Source organism: Balaenoptera borealis, assembly GCF_965194805.1.
Source record: "Balaenoptera borealis genome assembly, chromosome: 5".
NCBI lineage: Eukaryota > Metazoa > Chordata > Mammalia > Artiodactyla > Balaenopteridae > Balaenoptera > Balaenoptera borealis.
Window position 1 is genome coordinate 109105911 of NC_138862.1, and position 23668 is coordinate 109129578.

Genomic DNA, 23668 nt, shown 5'->3' on the forward strand with positions numbered 1-23668 from the left:
AGCTATTAAAAAAAATTCAACACACTTTCACAAGATTTTTATTACATGCAAATACGTAACCCCATTTTTCAAACTAAACTTTGAAGTAAACACCTGTTAAAGTAATTATAGAATATCAATTTCTGTGTCTGAGAAGAACCCTCCCCTTTCTCATGGATCTTACTAATCATCTTTCTCTTTCCTGCTGTAAATCTTAAGTTTTTCATGATGATACATTTTCCTATGGAAAAGACAAGAGCAACACTTTTACTTGTTTAATAAGCAAAATTTCCATATCTTTTCCTTCGTATTTTTCTTTATATGTATTTCACCCCTTCCCCCCCCCCAAAAAAAAACAGTGACAAACAGTAGTTAAATCATCAATACATATTTTCTCCTTTTGAGAAGAAAAGGGCAGATTCACCAAATAATATTTATAAAATTATTTGAGTTATTCAGAAGATGAACTCTACAAATTAAAACTTGCAGTAGGAATTTATTTTTTAAATTTTAATAAGTGAATGGCTTCGGGTAGTGATGATTTCTTTAAAAAACAGAGGCTTCAGGGAAGGTCAGAGACTCAGACACAGACACAATCATTCATCATAAAAGACTTCAGGGGACGTTTTAATAACTACCTGTGGCAGGATCTCTCTCATATTCATTATAAAATTCCCAAGGCAGACTTTGCTTTCTCATTCATACTCACAAATACACAAAATGGAAGCTTCCCATCAACTGTGGTGTGAGTAGATGCATTTAAACACCAGTTGTTTTATCACGGCATTCATCACCACAGTTTGCAATAAACATTAAAGCTTTATAGGACTGAAGTGAACCCATACATATGCACACGTGTGTGTCACACACGTACACACACACACTCACAAGGCATGAAGCAAAGATTACTGAAGCTATGTGATGTTCACATTTATTTTTAACTACTTGGTCACACACAAAAATATGATTGAAACAGACCAATTTATGAATCAAATAAGGATCTCACCCACATTAAAAAAAAAGGACGGAGAGGGCTGTTTTTAAAAGCTCTTACCAGGGCTTCCCTGGTGGTGCAATGGTTAAGAATCCACCTACCAGTGCAGGAGACACGGGTTCAAACCCTAGTCCAGGAAGATCCCACATGCTGCGGAGCAACTAAGCCCATGCGCCACAACTATTGAGCCTGTGCTCTAGAGACCACGAGCCACAACTACTGAAGCCCGCATGCCTAGAGCCCGTGCTCCGCAACAAGAGAAGCCACCGCAATGAGAAGTCCACACACCACAACGAAGAGTAGCGCCCGCTCTCCACTAGAGAAAGCCCACGCGCAACAACAAAGACCCAATACAGCCAAAAAAATAAATAAATAAAATTTTTTTAATTTAAAAAAATTAAAAATAAAAGCTCTGATCAAAAAATAGTTGTATATGTACATATATTTGTATTTTATTTATGTGTTTAGCTACGTGATATGGAGTAGCTTGTTCTTTAACTCTATTGCAGCTTTTCCATATAAAACACTCTCAAATCCAGTAGCTGTATTTCTACTCCCTCTACCTGCAAAAAGGTGCTACTCTCACCTTAATTCTGCTACTCTTCTCCCCGCAGAAACAGCTAGGATGAAATCAAACTGGGCTTTTAGGGCTTAAATTTGACACTGTAACTTGCCTCCTCTACCTATATAATCAGGATAAATCATGTGAGGAGCAAACCAAAAATGTGTATGAAAGTGTATTTTAGAAAGCCTAAAGGGTTACACTAATATTCCTACAATCATCTTAATGGTTTCCATGTTCTCCTGCCTTTGATACTGACTACACTGCTTCAAAAGCCCCTCTTAGATGAACCATGCTTGCCAGACAAATGGCCATCATATCCTGTTCTGGAACCATCTAGACCACCTCCAATTTACCTCAATGACTACTCCTTATTTTCATAGTTTTGTAGCCCATCTCAAACACATTATCTTGCTTGGCTGCTAGAACCGGTAACCTGGCTTGGACCTTGTTATCTACACACATTCCTTCCTTATACCCTATCTTCATAACTTACAGTTTATTCACACGTTATAATCTTAGGCCAGGCCAGCCAAACCTCAGCTGTGTCCTACTAGACCAGAGAGGGTCTCTGGCCAGTTACTCCTCTATATCCTACATTCTTGACTCTTCAATAAAAACATAAAGTAGAAGAGACGGCATAATTGGGAGAAAGGGCTTTCCAGGCTACTTTTTGTGGGGAAAAGACACCCCTATTTCTAAAAACACCAAAAATACCCCATGGCTCTGAGAAATACTGATCTACATTTGTTTCTCATTTCCAGAGTTCTGCCAGCCCAAAATGCAGAGTGGTGGGGGTGGAGAAAGGTTATTTCGGGTAGACTTATTCTATTCCAAGAGAGAAAAAGACAGTTCTACAAGAAATGTAGACAATTAACTGTATTAAGGAAACCTTTTACAAATGTTTAAAATGAATACTAAATGAAATAAGATCCTTTTAAAAATATTATTATTTTTAATTACAGCTGTGGATTTTTTCACTGAATATAAGTTAACTGCTACATGGAAAGCAAAGTTAAGAATTAATATAGGACTTTATCAAGGCTCTGAATGCATCTGTACATATTTCAAAACTCATTAAATGAACAGACTGCTCACAAATATTCTATAAATTAATATTTCTGAAGGCATTTTTGAGTCTCTCAGAAAGTAAGCGTTTACCTTACTTTTTGTGTAAACACAGTTAATTAAAATCAGTGAAACCAAAGCACTGATGATCCAAATAGCATGTATATCACTTGCTTTTAATTGTTTCTCATGTAGTAGAAAAGGACTAAGCCTACAGAGCAGTTATGACACTGCCAGAACCTCAGGGTCTCTGAACAGAATGATCTGTTCTAACATAATCCAGTTCTCCTGATCGAGATGGTCAGAAATAAGAATTTACTCTACATTCACCAAAGACACTTAACTGTCACATTCCCAGACTCTGGGTCATGATCTTAGAAAAGGCTTTGGGGCCAGACACACTAAGTTTGTATTCAAAAATCCTAGCTCCACTCTTGCTGCTCTCTGTCCTTGATACAGATATAAAACCTACTTTTGTCATCAGCAAATCATGATACCGATCTCATGGGATTGCTATAAGGATGAAATGAAGAGAACACACATTAAGCATTCTATATTAGTATCTGGACCTTAGCAAGTACTAGATTAATCAGTATAAATTATTACTATTATTGCTTTAACTCAATATTAATTTATAATTTTAGTTTATCCAGTCTTTTTCACTTCTTAGAACTATACCAAATTCCTTGTAAAGTTTCAACAATAACAAAGAAAAACTAGAGGCATCTAACTTCTTAATAATTCTATTTGCTAATAAATAAGATACAGTTAAGAATTCAAGTTGCTTTAGATTTTGGATTTTGTTATGTTTTATTGCGGAAATAGCTAGAGGAAATAGAATAAAAACCTGTCTTTTTGCAAAAAATAAATTTTTCAAACATGTATCCCAATCTCATAATGACCCTGAGTTTTCTCATCCCATAAACTTAATCTACCTAATATCACATAGCAGATGAGCAACAGACAAGAGAGAGGTTTTACACACCAGTGATAATCAAGACTTATAACGTCTCCCCAAAACATGCCCCTAAATCACAGAAGACAATCTTCGTACAAAAAACTTTCTAGTAAAGATTCAACATAGTGAACATGATGATGCTTGAGATATTCAGCTTTTCTTAAAGGTCACACCTATGCAAACTGATGAAAGCCAATCTTTCTTAGAATGTAAGATCCAACAAGATCTAAGATCCAGGACGCATGACTACCAACTTCCCCACCTATCTACTATTAATACAGTGCCTTTTCAGATTATGTTCCCTTGCTTTCTAGCAATCTCAAGGGATCTCTTAAAAGCACTCATTAAGTGACAGCATTACCCTGCAACACAATACCAGGCCACATTGTCCTTCTTAGTTACATCAGAAACAAATGTGGTTCGCAAAACTGTTGCCTTTCCCTAATGGTTTTATTTAAGAATGAAAAATAAAAAGTAGTTTAAAAAACAAAACAAAACACCCACAGTAAATAAACAATAAATGGGAAAAAGAACTGCCTCAAATAGCAACTCTAGAAGCAGAGAGCTCCATATCCATCCTTGAATTTCTCCAAATAGAAAAGGCTGGAGATCACTCTCATGGTTAAGGGAATGTCTAGAAGAGGCACTTTAGTAACTGAGACAACATTGATTCTACCCAGCAATCCCACCACTGGGCATATACCCTGAGAAAACCATAATTCAAAAAGATACATGCGGGGCTTCCCTGGTGGTGCAGTGGTTGAGAATCTGCCTGCTAATGCAGGGGACACGGGTTCGAGCCCTGGTCTGGGAAGATCCCACATGCCGCGGAGCAACTAGGCCCGTGAGCCACAGTTACTGAGCCTGCGCGTCTGGAGCCCGTGCTCCTCAACAAGAGAGGCCGCGATAGTGAGAGGCCCGCGCACCGCGATGAAGAGTGGCCCCCGCTTGCCGCAACTAGAGAAAGCCCTTGCACAGAAACGAAGACCCAACACAGCCAAAAGTAAATAAATAAGTTAAAAAAAAAAAAAAGGCTTCCTTGAAAGTGACTGTTAAATTAAAAAAAAAAAAAAAAAAAGACACATGCACCCCAATGTACACAGCAGCACTATTTACAATAGCCAGGACATGTAAGCAACCTAAATGTCCATCAGCAGAGGAATGGATAAAGCAGATGTGGTACATATATACAATGGAATATTACTCAACCATAAAAAGGAATGAAATTGGGTCATTTGTAGAGACGTGGATGGACCCAGAGAGTGTCATACAGAGTGAAATTAAGTCAGAAAAACAAGCACCGTATATTAACGCATATATGTGGAATCTAGAAAAATGGTAGAGGTGACCTGAATTGCCAAGCAGAAATAGACAGACGTAGAGAACAAATGTATGGATACCAAGGTGGAAAGGGGTGGGGTGGGAGGAATTGGGAGATTGGGATTGACATGTATACACTATTGATACTAGGTATAAAATAGACAACTGATGGGAACATACTGTATAGCACAAGGAACTCTACTTAATGCGCTGTAATGTCCTAAATAGAGGGGGTATAAGTATATGTATGGCTGATTCATTTTGCTGTGCAGTTGAAGCTAACACAACACTGTAAAGCAGCTATACTCCAATAAAAATTAATTTAAAAAAGTAAAAAATAGAACCACTCTTAAACAAAAAAAAATTGATTCTACATAGTTAGTGGCAAATAAGCAAATGTGACTAAGAATAAATCTAAATGTGGAGGCTTGAACAAATAAAGAAGGCATTTGCTTTAAAAAGTAGAGTGATTATTCACAGGTAGCTAGACTGTACACTGTCTGAAAAATTTCGCTTGTTTCAACATCTGCAAATCAATCTATGTGATACACCACAATGACAAAATGATGGGTAAAAATCATATGACCACCTCAATAAAACCAGAAAAAGCATTTGACAAAATTCAACATCCATTCATGTGAAAAACTCTCAACAAAGAGGGTACAGAGGGAACATACCTCAACATAATACAGACCATATATGACAGCCCACCACTAATATCACCATTTCATCAATGGTGAAAAACTGAAAGCTTTTCCTCTAAGATCAGGAACAAGACAAGAATGCCCACTCTTGCCACTTTTATTCAACACAGTATACAGAGTCCTAAGCCAGAGCAATTAGGCAAGAAAAATAAATAAAAGGCATCCAAATCGGAAAGTAAGAAGCAAAACTGTCTCTATCTGCAGATGATATATATAGAAAACCCTTAATAACTCTACCCCAGGGGACTTCCCTTGTGGTCCAGTGGTTAAGACTTCACCTTCCAATGCAGGAGGTGCAGGTTTGATCTTGGTCGGGGAACTAAGATCCCACATGCCTCGCGGCCAAAACACCAAATCATAAAACAGAAGCAATATCGTGACAAATTCAATAAAGAATTTAAAAATGGTCCACATCAAAAAAATCTTTTAAAAAAAGCCAAAAATCAAAACAAACTCTACCCCAAAAAACTGTTAGAATTAATCAATGAATTCAATGACATTGCTGTATACAAAATCAGTACACAAAAAAATGTGTTGCATTTATATACACTAATAATGAACTATCAGAAAGAGAAATTAAGAAAACAATCTCATTTGCAATTGCATCAATAAGAATAAAATATCTAGGAATAAATTTAACCAAGGAAGTGAAAGACCTATACACTAAAAGCTAAAAGACACTGATGATAAAAACTGAAGACACAAATAAATCAAAAGATATTCAGTGCTAATGGGCTGGAAGAATTTTGTTAAAATGTCCATACTTCCCAAAGTAATCTACAGATTCAACGCAATCCCTATCAAAATTCCAATGCCATTCCTCACAGAAATAGAACAAATAATCCTAAAATTGGTATGGAACCACAAAAGACCCAAAATAGCGAAAGCAATTTTGAGAAAGAAAACAAAGCTGGACACACCACACTTTCTGATTCCAAACTCCATTACAATGCTACAGTCATCAAAACAGTTTGGTATTGGCATAAAAACAGACATATAGATCAATAGAACACAATAGAGAGCCCCAAAATAAACCCACATGTATATGGTCAATTAATTTATGACAAAGGAGCCAAAAATACACAGTGGGGAAAGGACAGTCTCTTCAAGAAATGGTGTTGGGAAAATTGGGACAGCCACATGAAAGGAATGAAAGTGGACCACCATTTCAAACCACACACAAATATCAACTCAAAATGGATTAAACACCTGAAAATAAGACCTGAAATCATAAAACTCCTAGAGGAAAACATAAGAGGTAATCTTCCGGACGTCAGTCTTGGCAATGATTTTTTGGATTTGATACCAAAAGCAAAGGCAACAAAAGCAAAAGTCAACAAGTGGGACTACATCAAACTAAAAAGTTTCCATACAGCAAAGAAAACCACCAAAAAAATGAAAAGGCAAATGATGGAATGAAAGAAAATATTTGCAAATCACGTATCTGATAATGAGTTTATATCTAAAATATATAAAGAACTCATCCAACTCAATAGAAAAAAATTCTGATTAAAAAATGGGAAGAGGATCTGAATAGACATTTTTCCAAGAAGACATACAAAGGGCCAACAGATACATGAAAAGGTATTCAACATCACTAATCATCATAGAAATGCAAATCAAAACCACAATGAGGCATCACATATCACCTGTTACAGTATTTATTAGGAAAAAGACTAGAAATAACTATTAGCGAGCATATGGAGAAAAAGATAACTCTTGTGCACTGCTGGTGGGAATGTAAATTCGTGCAGTCACTATGGAAAACACTATGGCAGTTCCCTAAAAAATTAAAAATAGAACTACCATATGATCTAAAAATGCCATTTCTGGGTATTTTTCTGAAGGAAAAGAAATCACTATCTCGAAAAGACATCTGTACTCCATGTTTCATTGCAGCATTATTTACAATAGCCAAGACATGGAAACAACCTAAGTGTTCATCAATGGATGAATGGATAAAAATGTGTGAGATGTATTATATGTGTGTGTGTGTGTGTGTGTGTGTGTATACACACACACACACATATATATATATAAAATGGAATATATTTCAGCCATAAAAAAGGATATCCTGCCATTTAGGACAACGTAGATGGACCTCAAGGGCATTATGCTAAGTGAAATTAAGTCAGAAAAAGACAAATACTATATGACATAACATATATAGAATCTAAAGGAAAAAAAGAAGTCATATAGATACAGAGAACAGATTGGTGGTTGCCAGGGGTGGGGTATGGGAGTGGGTGAAATAGGTGATGGTGGTCAGAAGGTGCAAATCTCCAGTTATAAGATAAAATGTCCTAGGGATATAATGTACAACATGGTGGCTACAGTTAACAATAGTGTACTGTATATTTAAAGTTGCTAAGAGAGTAGATCTTAAAAGTTCTCATCACAAGAAAAAAAAATTGTAACTGTGCGGTGAATGTTAACTAAACTTACTTGGTAATCATTTCATAATATATACATATATGAAGTCACTATGTTGTGCACCTAAAACTAAATCAACATTATATTGTGAATTATATCTCAATTTTTAAAAAATGCTTTCCCACTCCAACTAACACTCTAGAGCAAGAAACAACCCTTTCTTACAGGCTCTGCTATGTGGACATCAAGGCCTACTACCATACCTAACACATCAGCTCAATAAATATTTTGTGGAACACGCAAATGGGAGCAGACAGCTTATTAAATGAAGATCTTCATTTACATTAGCAAATTATATAACTATATTTAGAAGAACATTTCAAGTTCTTATACAGTCTTTGTTGCTCCAAATAATGTTTATCATTTTTAGGTGTGTTCAAGTCAGAAATCCTCAGCTTTGTGATTTTCCTAAAATATGCAGTAAATTCTATCCTTCTCTTTGGTTTTATGCTAAGGGGAAAAAAGAGAATAAGTAACATAATCTTCTACTGATGCAATAAATGGAACCACCTTAATTAAAAGGATGTCTAAAATAAGTGGCAGGTCTTTCTACCAATTATGATTCAATTTAAAACATCCAGCCTTTAATCTACCCCATCCTTTAAACAGTACTAGCAGTTGGCAAGAACAATTCAGCTCTACAACTTGGTCCTTTATAACTTTGCTTTTCCTACAGTGAATCCTAAAATTAACTGTAAACTTTTTGGAACAGAGAGCTTACACAAGAGAAGGCACTTAAAAGGGCTTTTTATTTGAAAAGTTATTAAGTGTTAACAGAAATGCGGAAGATTAAAGATAAAAATCACAGAAGTCCTCTTAAACTGCAGTGCATTTTAATGGGAATAAAATCAATATGGCATTTCCTAAAAAGTGTCTGTATGCTTAATTTTCTCAAATATGTAACTTCCCCTTTCTTCGAAATATTTTCCCCCAAATAGGTTTAAGTGAATATGTCTTTATTCATCTTGAAGAGTTTTACTTCCTTTTACTAAAGTCCATCTATTCACTTGGACCATAGCACTTGCATCAACCATGCCACTCCTACCAGGAGCAGAACCTGCCAGGCTCCATACCAAGATATAGCCCAACCACAGGTGACTTACCCCGATGAGACTATCTCATCTAAAGGAAGTCAGTCCACAGGCTCTCCCGCAAACTTTGGTGTAGCTCATCAACATATAAGGGTTACTAGTTGAGGGCTTCCCTGGTGGCGCAGTGGTTGAGAATCTGCCTGCCAATGCAGGGGACACGGGTTCGAGCCCTGGTCTGGGAAGATCCCACATGCCGCAGAACGACTAGGCCCGTGCGCCACAACTACTGAGCCTGCGCGTCTGGAGCTTGTGCTACGCAACAAGAGAGGCCGCGACAGTGAGAGGCCCGCGCACCGCGATGAAGAGTGGTCCACACTTGCCGCAACTAGAGAAAGCCTTCGCACAGAAACGAAGACCGAACACAGCCAAAAATTAATTAATTAATTAATTAAAAAAAAAAAAAGAGTTACTAGTTGAGCCAATCAGATTCCCTCACTCAGGAATTGGAACCAGGATATACTAAGAAAATGATGCAGTTAGAAGAAAGAACAAAAGCTAAAACAGAAATACCAAAAGAGCTTTGATGACCACTGAGTGTGCCATATTATAAACATTTAGGAATAAAAAGAGGCTATAAGGTATAGAAAAGAATACTCATGAAGAAGCTAGAAAGTAGTAAATTGAAAGCAGAGCATATGTATAGAGTAGCTGAGACAATTCAGTTCTAGAGAACTAAAATGAAACCCATAAACATCTTGCTGCTGAGGACTTCTAGAGAAAAAACAAATGATTAAAAGACAAGATTATGATGCTCAAAACTTTGCAAAGTACGCAGAATAGTTAGTAGTCACAATTTATGGATGAATAAACAGATAGAGGTCAAGATCATATTGCTTCTAAGTCATGGAAAAGGGATCAAAATCCAGGTCTTGTAACGCCTGGTCTAACAGTATTGCTATTTTACTGTGCCCTTTCTCTGACTCATGTATAAGGCTTCCAACCATACCTCCACACCCCACACATACCTTACAAGTACACATTTGGGTCTTGTACATTTTATAAGGAGAATGATCAAGTTGCTCCTTCAGCCCAAGTAACAATCCAATGACCCCATACAATTAATCATATAATGCTTGCAAATAGTCTTGAACCCCCAAACCAGGAGAGCTAAAAAAAGGATAGATAAATGGAAATACATGAGAAGCACGTGGTTTATTCGTTCCTGGAAAGTATCTCTGAAACAATCCCAAATGATAAATAAATGCTATCAATTACCATGTTTAACAGTAACATTTCATAGCTACTCAAAAAGAGACTAGTGCCAGTCCGTGAACTATTACATTTCACAATAGGATAAAGAAATTGAGACTAAGAGATTTGAAACTGTCACAGTTTACCCTTTAACAACACAGGTTTGAACTGTGTGGGTCCACTTATAGGAGGATTTTTTTCAATAAATATGTACTACAGTACTACACAATCCCCAGTTGGTTGAATCCACAGATACAGAAGGCCGACTGTAAAGTGATACTCAGATTTTCGACGGCAAGGGTGGTTGGTGCCCCTAACCCCTGCGTTGTTCAAGGGTCAACTGTACAGTGATTTGATAGAAATATAATATTTTTTATTAATTTCTTAAAATATTAGTCTGAAATGGATTGAAAATTTAGGAGAAAAAAATGTCCTTTACTACAGATAATTTAAGAAGCGCTTCTAGACTATATAAAACATAATTAGTTTTATTACACAGCCATACAATAATATAAGAATTTCTCATATTGTTCAACTGAAACAATACTTCCAAAACCTACATTTTTGAATTTGAAAAAAAATTCGAACAAGCCAGCAACGTAGTAAGAAACTAGTGTATTATTCAATCAAGAAGATTTTTACAATTTGTTATTTGGAGGCTATTTACTGTATACTACTTAACCATATGAAAAAGTAATTTTTTCCAAGTTACAGAGAAATGAAGACTGATACCTTGTGGTCAAGGATAAATTTAAAGTTAGCTCTTTGGAAAAAGGAAAATTTTTTAAAGATGTGGAACACAGATTTCCTGAAGTGTGAGAGTGGCTTAAATGTGGAAGTAGGCATATGCAAGAACGTTGAGTAGATGGCTAAAAAAATCAGTATCAAAACAAATTTAATAATGGCACTGTGTCATGTTAAGAAAATTTTCATATTTTATTGAGCTGCAAAGTGAAGGGTATGTGGGTGAAATAACACAATACCCAAATTTGCTTTGAAATACTTCAGCAAAGAAAAAGCAGATGAGAAGGAAAAGGAGGAGAGGGGTGGGGGCAGAAGGAGAAGGTGCAGCACCAACACCGTCACTACCACCACCACCACTGCACCAGCTGCAGCAGCCATGGCAAAAATCTTAGTCATTGTTGAATCCAAGTAATGATTATACATTATTAGTCTCTTATTCTTGAATATGTTGGAAATTATCTTAATTTAAAAAAATCAATGAATTAGCTAGAAATAAATTTCTGAAAAATCAATTTAAGAAAGTATTTTATTCTATCTACAACCCCTTAAAATTTTTAAATAAAATGCATGTATTTATATTCTTTGACAGATTTTACAAAATGCCAATAGGGGAGACACTAAAAAGCACTTTTAAAAAGAATGTCAGACTCTAACTCCATCCACCTCATTACAAATACCTCCATTTCATTTCTTTTTATGGCTGAGTAATATTCCATTGTACATATGTGCCACATCTTCTTTATCCATTCATCTGTCGATTCATACAGAGTGAAGTAAGTCAGAAAGAGAAAAACAAATACAGTATGCTAACACATATATACGGAATCTAAGGAAAAAAAAAAAAAAAAAAGGCCATGAAGAACCTAGTGGCAAGACGGGAATAAAAGACACAGACCTACTAGAGAATGGACTTGAGGATATGGGGAGGGGGTGGGGTGAGATGTGACAGGGTAAGAGAGTGTCATGGACATATATACACTACCAAATGTAAAATAGATAGCTAGTGGGAAGCAGCCACATAGCACAGGGAGATCAGCTCGGTGCTTTGTGACCACCTAGAGGGGTGGGATGGGGAGGGTGGGAGGGAGGGAGATGCAAGAGGGAAGAGATATGGGAACATATTGTATGTGTATAACTGATTCACTTTGTTATAAAGCAGAAGCTAACACACCATTGTAAGGCAATTATACTTCAATAAAGATGTTTAAAAAAAAAAAAAAAAAACTATGTACCTCATCACATATTTTACTTTTTATTATAGGGTTTTGAATTTTGTTTCTAATTATTAGGAAAGAGAAATGTATACATTTCATGAAATAAATGAGGTCTGACTAATTAGAAAAAAAAAAAGAATGTCAGTACACACACTGCTTATATTTAAAACAGATAACCAACAAGGACCTACTATATAGCACAGGGAACTCTGCTCAATACTCCGTAGTAACCTAAATTGGAAAAGAATTTGAAAAAGAATAGATACATGTATACGTATAACTGAATCACTTTGCTGAAACTAAAATACATTGTTAATCAACTATACTCCAATATAAAATAAAAATTTAAAAAAAACAAAAAAGAATGTCAGAAAACCATATAGATGCAGCTCAAAGTGTAACTACATACACACACACAAAGTGTAACTACACAGATTCAGAGTCATATTTTTAGCTTTTTTCAAAGCTAATAATAATAAAAGCCATCAAAGTACCAGATATGTGCCTTTAATGATAACTTAAGAGCCTTTAGCTTTGTCATATTAAGTTTAATTTCCCAAAGTAGTCAATTAGAGCTTGGTAATATCCTCTTTAGTGGATAAAGCTTAAGGATAACATGGAAGCCTTCTTTATAAGCTCCCTTCCTGCTTTGTTACCTATAATTTAAAAATCCATTGTTTTTTGTTTTCTTCATTTCCTTTAAGAGTATCAGAGATCATGACTGCTAAAAAGTTAAGAGAATACTATGACAGTAACACAATACTTAATTCAATCACTATCACCAAAAAGAAATCTTCAAATTACTGATTTCTTGATAGACCTGAACCTAATCATGTACAAATCTTAATTTCTAAGAATTTAAACAACTGAGTAGAGAGTAAATTCCAAAATATTTTTCATATAAGAGTAATAAACAATGCTCCAAGTCTTTTATTGGGTTGGCCAAAAGGTTTGTTCCCGTTTTTCTGCAACATCTTACAGAAAAACCTGAATGAACTTTATGGCCAATCCAAATACTTTAACATATTTATTCTTTATTTTTTAAATTAAATATTTATTTATTTGACTGCGCCAGGTCTTAGTTGCAGAGAGCGTGTTCCTTAGTTGCGGCTCCAGGGCTCCTTAGTAATGGCTCTCCAGCTCCTTAGTTGTGGCACATGGGATCCTTAGTTTCGTTTGGCTGGTGGGCTCCTTAGTAATGGCTCTCCAGCTCCTTAGTTGCGGCACATGGGATCCTTAGTTTCGTTTGGCTGGCGGGCTCCCTAGTTGTGGCATGTGAACTGTTAGTTGTGGCATGCATGTGGGATCTAGTTACCTGACCAGGGATCAAACCCAGGCCCCCTGCATTGGGAGCGCAGAGTCTTACCCACTGCGCCACCAGGGAAGTCCCTAACATGTTTATTCTTAAAGTGTCATCAAAAGGGCCACGCCACACCATACCACCTCCTAGAAAATAAAAATGCTTAATGTGGAATATTTAATATATTATTCTTTCACATAATACCATTCTTCAATCTCTTCTAGAAAAGTGAAAAGGCCATATCTGATGAATAAATTTTTTATTAAGGTATAACTGACACATAGCTTACATTAGGTTCAGGTGCATAACATAATGATTTGGTATTTGTATATAATGCAAAATAATCACTGCAATAAGTCTACTTAACATCTATAAACATACACAGTAACAAATAATTTTTTTTCTTGTAATAAGAACTTCAAGATTTACTCTTAGCAACTTTCAGCTATGCAATAGATTATTATTAACTACAGTCACCATGCTGTACATTACATCCCCATAACTTAGTTATTTTATAATCAGAAGTTTGTACCTTTTAACTCCCTTAACACATTTAACCTCCCCCCCGCCACTGGCAACCATCTTATCTGTTCTCAGTATCTATGAGCTTGGCTTTTTTTGTTTGTTTCATTTTGTTTTGCTTTTTTAGAGTCCACATATAAGTGAAATCATACAATATTTGTCTTTGACTTATATCACTTAGTATAATGCCCTCAAGGTCCATCTGTGTTGTCACAAATGGCAAAATTCCACTCTTTTTTATAACTATTCCTCACCTTTATCCATTCATCCATTGATGGACACTTAGGTTATTTCCTTATCCTGACTACTACAAATAATGCTGCAATGAATAATTTTAAAACCAACCTGAACCTCCTTCAAATACTTTATAAGATTAAGTATAAGATAATCTTTTAAGGCATATTACTATTTTTTTTTTTTTGCAATGTTCCCTCCCAAGACTCCAAGAAATCAACCAGAACCAATATCCTGCAAATCAGGCTTAGAGTTGGTTTGGTCTACCATATACTTGACAATGCACACAACTCCTGGGGGTAATTTTTTAGATCAAGCAAAGGTTACTTTTTTGACTTTCAAAATCCTCTGAAACAAAGATCCTAAGTACACTAGTTTTTAAAAATACCTGTGTTGGAAATGGAGAAATAAATCCTTTATTCAATCTATTGAATCTACTATTAGGATTTATTGAAATCTACCATTAGGAACTGATGACTTGATCCTTGTCTTAAGGAAAACTCTGGTACTCTGAGACACAAATGGAGGAGAGTTTGGAGAAAATGAAATTTTCTTCAATGGTTTGTTGGAAGAATAAAGTACTCCAAAAGAAGTCCACAATGAACTATTCCAAAATTACTATAGGATCAATCTCATTTAATATTTTTATAAGTTGTCTAGTATAATAACAAATACTGGAATCTTCTAATATGAAGAGGGCAGGGAAATGTCAAACCTAACAAATATCAAAAGAAAGAAAAACTGGAGATTGTACAAAAAAACCCAAAAGGTAAGTACAATATACCAGAGATTTCGTGGATAATAAACTACTCTCTCAAACTGTCAAAATTAAGTTCTTGAAAATCCTCACGGTAGGAGAATTCTTGGATAAGGAACTCAAAATCTTATGTTTTAAAATTATTTATTTATTTATGGCTGTGTTGGGTCTTCGTTGCTGCGTGCGGGCTTTCTCTAGTTGTGGTGAGTGGGGGCTACTCTTTGTTGCGGTGCGCGGGCTTCTCATTGTGGTGGCTTCTCTTATTGTGGAGCATGGGCTCTAGATGCCTGGGCTTCAGTAGTTGTGGCACGTGGGCTCTAGAGCGCAGGCTCAGTAGTTGTGGCGCACGGGCTTAGCTGCTCTGCGGCATGTGGGACCTTCCTGGACCAGGGCTCAAACCTGTGTCCCCTGCACTGGCAGGTGGATTCTTAACCACTGCGCCACCAGGCAAGTCCATAATCTTATTTTTTTTTAATGGGATTGCAAGACAATTTATAATGCTTCATAAATATGTTTTACATTCACTAAAATAAAAACACAGGGAACAAAGAGCACTAAATAGCTACCAAAGGCATTTCCCTACCCTAAAGTGGTAATAAGCTATACTTTTCAATTTGTCTTTGAAATTAAGAGAAAATGTACTGCTGAGGCTGAAACAGACAATAATAGGGCTAAAATAGAAAGGGAAGGAAGTAGATAATTACTGGGAAGGACCTGCCACCTCTTTTAGCTCATAGATATTTATAACTGCATAGTCATTTAAGTTCAATTGTTAATGTCTCTAACATTGACAAAAATGTTCTTACCTAGTTTTAGGATGGAATTTTAGGATGTCAATTAACACCTGCAAGGGGTAAATTAAAAATTTTGTATGTAAATATATGAAATTTTCTGGGAAGAAGATCCATGGCTTTCATCAGATCTTCCTTTCGACATTCTACATTTGATGTGATCAAAGAAAAGTTAAAGAATCAACCACCAACCAGATTTTTCTGCTTTTGACAAGCAGATAAACCTGAAATTTTCTCTATCTTTTGAGAAAAGCATGGAATATAAGCTGTGGACTTCTTTTGAAAGTCTTTTTCCACTTCATTACTGTCTACAGTCATTTATTCACACCTCATATGAAGGTCCATTCTTAGACTTTGCTTATAGACTTCCTCAAAATAGAGAGCTTAAAAACCAAATTGGTACCTATTAATTTCTAGGAAAAAGCTTTGTTTTTTAAAAAACACTTGTTACAAAATTCTAGTTGCCAGTTTTACAAATTAGTAGGAATGCTTTGTGACGCTACAGGTCTCTGGTCTCTAACCTGAAAGCTTTACTTCCTTAGTCTGTATTCCACAAACTTGATGATGGGAGAATCATTTTAAATCCTCTTTGGCAAGAAGAGTCCCTTCCTCTTTGGAATCTGAGCTGACAATACGCCTTTCATTTTACACTGTCATGGCACTTTATGCGTAGCACTACTAGACATCAACCTTGGCAGTAACAGTTCTGACAGTACAAACAACATTCTTTTTAATCTCTTCTTGCCCAATATCATAAGGGATACAAATACCACATGGTAATACACATAGCTCAATGATAATATATAATATATTTTCATGACACTTAGTATGTATGTGACCAATCACCTAAGAAGCAACTGGCAGAAGAACAAAGGTGGAAACAAGTGACCCAGATGTCCAGCAGAGGTTCTGAAAAACATATACAGTACAGAAGTAAAGCTACATTATATCTGAATTTCAAATAAGGAAAACTCATAAATGAGAAAGCATTACTATACTCATAAAATAAGAGAGATCTGGAAAGAAATCTGGTAGTCATTATATACTGTTTCCTGAAGAGTAACATTTCCAATGTGCTGTTATAGTCAGAAAGGCCAACTGTAATAGTGGCCATTAACAGAAAGCATATTGGAAACAGAAAAGAAAATACTACCTCAGTCTATTTCATACAAAACTATCTTTTGACAAGAGCCAGGCAACGCATATAAGTGAAAATAAAATTATTAGGAAGGTAAGGGTTGGGGGGCCTTCCATGTGAAGATAAACCATAAATCATTGGAATCCTTAGCTTGAAAATAATGCTGAAAGGTAACTGGCTCAAAATGCATAAATTCCAAAGGCAACAGGTAGTGATAGAGTGTGAACACAGATTATTACACAAAAATAAGAGAATAACAGAACCAACGAAAACTCTTAAAAGTCTAGATTGGAGAAGAAAATAAAAGAAAATAATTTATAGAGTAGATAATGCCAAAAGCTTCCTTATTTCTTGTCAAAATAATCCTCTGAGGAAAAAACTTACTATATACATCAACAAAAATTTATGGAAGAAAGATTACAGGGTAAAATATCCTTCACATATTTAACTTTAAAAAAATAAAGACTAATTGGATTTGGCAAAAGTATCTTTACATATCAATTTCATATCTAATCTCTGTGAACATAAAGTTTATTCTAAGTATTTTTTTAAAACTCACAAACAGATAACCTAGAAAAAAGGGATAAATTCCTAGAAACATACAACCTACCAAGACTGAATCATGATGAAAGAGAAAATGTGAGTGGACCAATTACTATTAAAAAGATTGAATTCGTAATCAAACCCCACCCACCCCACCCCAAAAGACAAAAGCCCAGAACTAGACAGCTTCACTGGTGAATTCTACCAAACGTTCAAGGAAGAATTAATACTAATCTTTCTCAAACTATTCCAAAAACAGAAGAGGAGGGAACTCTTCCAAACTCATTTTATAAGGCCATCATTACCCTGCCACCAAAACCAGACAAGGATACCACAAGTAAAGAAAATTACACCAATATCCCTAAGAAACATAGATGAAAAAATCCTCAAAAAGAAAATACGAGCAAACCAAATTGAACAATACATTAAAAGGATCATTAACCATGATCAACTGGAATTTGTTCCAGGGATTCAAGGATGGTTCAACATCTGCAAATCAGTCAATGTGTTACACCACAATGACAAAATGAAGGCTAAAAATCATGATCATCTCGATAAATCCAGAAAAAGCATTTGACAAAATTCAACATCCATTCATGAGAAAAACTCTCAACAAAGTGGGTATAAAGGGAATGTACCTCAACATAATAAAGGCCATATATGACAAACTCATAGTTAATAACACCATTTCATCAATGGTGAAAAACTGAAAGCTTTTCTTCTAAGATCAGGAACAAGACAAGGATGCCCACTCTTGCCACTTTTATTCAACATAGTATTGGAAGTCCTAGCCAGAGCAATTAGGCAAGAAAAAAAAAGGCATCCAAATTGAAAAAGAAGTAAATCTGTCACTATTTTCAGATGGCATTATTTTATACATTAAAAAACCCTAGAGACTCCATCAAAAAACTGTTAGAACTAATAAAATAAATTCAGTTGCAGGATACAAAATTAATATACAAAAAAATGTGTTCCATTTATATACATTAATAATGAACTATCAGAAAGAGAAGTTAAGAAAACAATCTCATTTGCAATTGCATCAATAAGAATAAAATATCTAGGAATAAATTTAACCAAGGAAGTGAAAGACCTGTACATTAAAGCTAAAAGACACTGATGAAAAAAACTGAAGACACAAATAAATCAAAAGATACTCAGTACTAATGGGTTGGAAGAATTTTGTTAAAATGTCCATACTTCCCAAAGTAATCTACAGATTCAACGCAATCCCTATCAAAATTCCAATGCCATTCTTCACAGAAATAGAACAAATAATCCTAAAATTGGTATGGAACCACAAAAGACCCAAAATAGCCAAATCAATTTTGAGAAAGAAAACAAAGTTGGACACACCACACTTTCTGATTTCAAACTCCATTACAACACTACAGTCATCAAAACAGTTTGGTATTGCCATAAAAACAGACATATAGATCAATGGAACACAGTAGACAGCCCCAAAATAAACCCACACATATATGGTCAATTAATTTATGACAAAGGATCCAAGAATACACAATGGGGAAAGGACAGTCTCTTCAAGAAATGGTGTTGGGAAATTGGACAGCCACATGAAAAGGAATGAAACTAGACCACTATCTTAAACCACACACAAATATCAACTCATATATTAAGCACTGTCTCTATGAAATAAAATAAATGTTATGACCTTTTAAGAAAGAGATTTATAAATACATACTCTACATCCTTCCTCATCAAACAATGAGTGAAATAGAGGAAACAAAATAAAGGGCATAATTAAGGACTCCTTTACTTATAATCAACAGCATTATAAAAACATACAACAATTTACCTACGTTTAAATTACTTTGGTGTTTAAGTAATCATTATCAATTTTTTTTTTTTTGGCAAGACGCCACAGTTCTGCAGTTTTATAGGAATGAGTAGAGAGAAATAACTAATTTCATTCTCAATAAATTATCCTTATCCACCTACACAGGTCATGGAATATGGTAAACATTATTTCCTACCTTTGCTTTTACCATAATGATATAACAATAAGTATACAAAGATAGAGAAAAATCAAAAAGCAAATCTTATGACAATATGCTTGTCTAGAGCAGGGACTACTTTAAGTGTCTGCCAACCTCCAAGGACCACCCAATAAAACATGTTGGCAGTTAGTTATAGCCAACAGTAGTGTCTATGACAAGCCACCACAGTAAATTCTGGCCTGGGCTCTGCCCAGGAAACAGAGCATTCCCTACATAGCATTCTCCTGATTTTCCTCTTTTGCCCCCCTGTAAATGAGGCACAAGAAATAGCAAGAAATTCAGCAACTGCGATAATAAAATCATCTCAACCAAAAGCATGTATTAAATGTCTTTAACCTGATACACTGGTAAATACTACATAAAGAAGTCCAGTCAATTTCTGGCGATCTCTACCACTGAAGAGGAGCAACAGAAAATCAAAATGGACAGATCCCCCACTCAGCTGGTTTAGAGTAATGACCCCACTCCATACAACAGTGAAACTTGGCCCAAAACCAGAAAAGTAGCCATAACTTAGCTAACAGATAATGGGTCCATTCAATCAATTCAGAACTCCCCAGAAAGAGTTCCTCACGATGCAGCTGCCATCCTAGGTAGAAATCTGTGCCCCAATTTTAGATGGGCTGCAAAGTGTTCCATGTGAGTCAAGAACAAAATAACTAGAATTGCACTTCAGTTAACAAACTGAGAAGAAATGTCTATGAAAATGTCATCTCCTTTGTCATTAGAGAATACAGTTCTTATGCCAACTAAAAATTTAGGTATTAAGCCAACTAAATATTTACTGTATTTCTTCTGGGCCTAAACAACAAATTTTGACGTTAAAGTATTAAAACTAATTTAAAATAATCTGAAAACTGGAAGGGCATCATCTTAAAGCAGAATATCAAAAAGAATAGCATTCATTTATTTAATCAGCCCAATCCTACAAAGCCACATAAAATCTTTTATCCGATGTAAATCACTGAGTCTTTTATTCAAAAATTTGGAGATTTCATGACATACTTAACAGATCACCTTTTGCCTAGTTTGGATTATACGTTATAAACCGAGAAAATCCTAATTAAAAAGTAACTTGACAAAGAAGTGGATGGTGGGGCACAGGGAGAGGACCCTGTTCTTAAAATGAGCTCATTAATTCCATAGGATTAATAATTAAAAGTCCATCTGTTTTGAATGTCAATGTAAAACTGCTGTGGGTTTGAGTCAAGGGCATACTAAGAAAAGTAGTGACCTGAATAAAAGCTTACCGCATCCATGGTTTGACCCATAGTCTGGGCTTCATCTTTATTTTGGATAAATTTATAAATAAATATAAATATTTATAAATATGCACTACCTAAGGTAAATAAATAGAAAACACATATTTATTTAACTGTATCCTTACAGGAATAGAACAGATTTTTTCAAACAAATTGATAAACCACTGTACTTATACACCATTTTACACTCAATTTATTATCCCTAAGCAGTCAGCTCATTCTCAGACTGTCTGTCCAAGAACAATGTTGCTCAGCTTTGCTCCTCGAGAATTTTCTCATTTCCTCTATTGATCCTGCATGATCTACACCTATTTAAAAACTGAACAGGGGGACTTCCCTGGTGGCGCAGTGGTTAAGATTCTGTGCTCCCAATGCAGGGGGCCCAAGTTCGATCCCTGGCCAGGGAACTAGATCCCACATGCATGCCGCAACTAAGAGTTTGCATACCACAACTATGGAGCCCACCTGCTGCAACCAAGACCCAGTGCAACCAAATAATTAATTAATTAATTTTTAAAAAAAACTGAAGGGGGAAAAAATATCCTGTGAAATGAGAAGTCATAAAATCACCACACACTAAGGGAACCATTTCTGCTGCCACTACCTGGTTACCTTGGAATTAACTTCTCTAGTCTCAGATTCCTCATCTAAAAGAAATAGTCTAAAACAACCTTCTAACCCTAAAACTTCTGCATCCATACCTCTCCAGCACCTCATGGCCACCTCTGAAAGTTATAAATCAGATAAACAAAAACTTACATAAAAAGAACATTCTCAACACAAATGCACAAAGAATAAAAGCTCTGTAGGATACTAGAGCAAATGAGAGTTCTGTAGAGAAGGAAGTAGAAGCTGACCAAGCAGGCAATAACGTCAATGTGAGTAAATGTTTAGTTCTTTGAAGTGGGCTTAATTATTCTTTTGGAGCATGGTAATATGGTAAAATAACAGCCACATCCACTAGTTTTTTTAAAAAAGTCAAAAGTGGGGGACTTCCCTGGAGGCACAATGGTTAAGAATCCACCTGCCAATGCAGGGGACATGGGTTCGAGCCCTGGTCCGGGAAGATCCCACGTGCCGCAGAGCAACTAAGCCTGTGTGCCACAACTACTGAGCCCCCGTGCCACAACTACTGAAGCTCAGGTGCCTAGAGCCCGTGCTCCACAACAAGAGAAGCCACCACAATGAGAAGCCCACACACTGCAACGAAGAATAGCCCCCATTCACCGCAACTAGAGAAAGCCTGCGTGCAGCAACGAAAACCCAACACAGCCAAAAATAAATAATTTATTTTTAAAAAAGTCAAAAGTGAAAATGATTTAAAAATTAGTTTTTGTTTAAATGACTATACATCACAGATGTATTCTCATGCAATTTAGAAACAGAATTAGAGCTAGAATGAATTCAATACTCATTTTATAGATTAGGACACTGCGATTCAGTGTCCATCGACAGATGAATGGATAAAGAAGATGTGGCACATATATACAATGGAATATTACTCAGCCATAAAAAGAAGCAAAATTGAGTTATTTGTAGTGAGGTGGATGGACCTAGAGTCTGTCATACAGAGTGAAGTAAGTCAGAAAGAGAAAAACAAATACTGTATGATAACACATATATATAGAATCTAAAAAAAAAAAAAAATGGTCATGAAGAACCTAGGGTCAAGACAGGAATGAAGACACAGACCTACTAGACAATGGACTTGAGGACACGGGGAGTGGGAAGGGTAAGCTGGGACAAAGTGAGAGAGTGGCATGGACATATATACACTACCAAATGTAAAATAGATAGCTAGTGGGAAGCAGCCGCATAGTACAGGGAGATCAGCTCGGTGCTTTGTGACCACCTAGAGGGGTGGGATAGGGAGGGGGGGAGGGAGACGCAAGAGGGAAGAGATATGGGGATATATGTATACGTATAGCTGATTCACTTTGTTATAAAGCAGAAACTAACACACCACTGTAAAGCAATTATACTCCAATAAAGATAAAAAAAATTCAAAAGTGAAAAATGAATTAAAAATTAGTTTTTGTTTAAATGACCATACATCATAGACGTATTCTCATGCAATTTAGAAACAGAATTAGAGCTAGAATGAATTCAATACTCATTTTACAGATGAGGACACTGAGATTCAGAAAGAATGATCCAGAACTTTTTCCATGATATTTCTAATTTGTCTTTAATGTCACCTCCTATGACTTCAAATTAGTTTCTCCATGACAGAAATGAGAATCAAGTGAGCAGTCATTATTATTGAGCTTAAAGCTCAAACCATAAATTGGGAATTAGTAAGACTAAGTACATACCCATGTTTCTATAACAGTAACTAGGATCAGCTTTTAGCATGCATGCTAAATATCCTGGGTTATGAGCTGAGAGTACCATCTATGATAGGAGAATATATTCATGTCTGGGTAGACAGAGAAGTCCATCCAAGGAAATGTCTTTAAGTCAAGACCTCAAAGATGAATAGGAGATGATGAGAGAGAGCAAAGAACATTTCAAAAAGAAGCAGCCACATGTTTAAGGGCCCTGAGAGATTTAAAAAAAAAAAAAAAGGAACTGCAGAAAAACTATAACTGGGATTTGAAAGATGTGATTGAAAAGACAGGGAGAACCATCACAGAGGGACTTCAGGTTTCATCAACATTTTGGACTGTATTCAAAACCACTGAAATAAGGGAGGTACTATCAGATTCGCAGTTTGGCTGCTATATGAAGAATGAATTGGAGGGGAAACTCTAGAAAACTATTTTTAAAAAGTATTCTATAAAAAAAATTAAAAGTATTCTATAATTTAGAAATGACTTTTTCTTCTTCAAATATTCAGAAGCAC

At 35.7% G+C, this 23668-nt stretch overlaps 1 protein-coding gene and 1 long non-coding RNA gene across 6 annotated transcripts in view; one reads left to right on the top strand and one right to left on the bottom strand.

Annotated features, from left to right (window-relative positions):
• The window catches only part of RSRC1 (arginine and serine rich coiled-coil 1), a 424641-nt gene that overhangs the window by 357901 nt on the left and 43072 nt on the right, over nt 1-23668 (bottom strand). The gene's annotated exons all lie outside the window — the stretch shown is intronic.
• LOC309629969 overlaps nt 11883-23668 on the top strand; it is a 401911-nt gene continuing 390125 nt past the window's right edge. The window contains exon 1 of the long non-coding RNA XR_014245338.1: nt 11883-12272. This is a non-coding gene — a long non-coding RNA (uncharacterized lncRNA). The remainder of the gene's footprint in view (nt 12273-23668) is intronic.